Below are 1,192 nucleotides of genomic sequence, written 5' to 3'. Positions count from 1 at the left end.
AATTATTTTTTGTTTGTTTGTTTTGTTGGGGGGTCCGGTCATGGGGCCTGAACTCTGGGCCTGGGCTCTGTTCCTCAGCTCTTCAGCTCACAGCTAGCCCTCTACTACTTGAGACACAGCGACAATTTCGGCTTTTTTTCTTTTTTGCTTAAGTGGTGCTGAAGAATGGAACCCAGGGCCTCATGCATGCAAGGCAAGAGCTCTACCACTGAGCCACCTTCCCAGCCCCTAACTCAAGAATTCTTATAAAGATTGATGAATACACACATTACATATCCTGAGTGTATACTGTTAGGAATGTGATCGTAAGCTGGGTCATGTTGAGATATGAGGATTGAGGTTCAAAGCCAGCCCAGGTAGGAAAGTCTCAGAGACTCTTTTCTCAAATTCACTAAAAGAAAACTGGAAATGGCACTGTGGATCAAGTTGTAGAGCATTAGCCTTGAGCTGAATAGAAGAGAGACAGCTCGCAGACCCACACTTCAAGTGCCAAGACCACCTCCAACAAATATGTGTGTGTGTGTGTGTGTGTGTGTGTGTGTGTGTGTGTGTGTGTAAAGAAAAAAAGAAATGTGATCTTAGCCACCAGTTCATTGCTAGCATAATACCTGCTCTCACAAGATGGACATTTTTTACAGTTGATTCCATGTTGTTATATTTGACTTGCATTGAAAACATAATTACTCTTCCATTCTACTTTCTACAAAGTTGCATGATTACCAAGCATGATTTACAATGGGATTGGCCTAATACTTCATGTTCCACATAGGAGTCTTGCTTTTTGTATATCATTCCCATAAATCTACATACTGGGCTTGGCTTTATTGTTTCAATGTTGCCTTATTTGTAGTCTTCTATATTGTATTGAACCCTTATACTTAAACACAGAACCTCTCTTTCTCCTATTATTGCTATTGTTTCCTTACTGTTAGCTCATGTACACATGGGAAATAATGAACAGCACATACACTCACAAAAAGAATGTTCTGAAAACCTTCTTCCCATTTAAAATTCACCTTAATTTACAGAGAACTTACAAAGTTTGAACTCAATGTACTCTTGCAAAATGTATGTATAAGCAATATAAATTTCATATTTTCCTTTTACTAAGTTGTCTCTGAAACACATGTTACCTCTCAGATCCATAGGTGTTCTAGTGTTTTTTCAGTGAAGCCAGAAAACATTCATTATA

Source organism: Dipodomys merriami, unplaced genomic scaffold (genome assembly GCF_024711535.1).
Source record: "Dipodomys merriami isolate MVZ:Mamm:240054 unplaced genomic scaffold, mDipMer1.0.p SCAF_115, whole genome shotgun sequence".
Lineage (NCBI taxonomy): Eukaryota > Metazoa > Chordata > Mammalia > Rodentia > Heteromyidae > Dipodomys > Dipodomys merriami.
Note: the sequence above shows the minus strand (reverse complement) of the source record.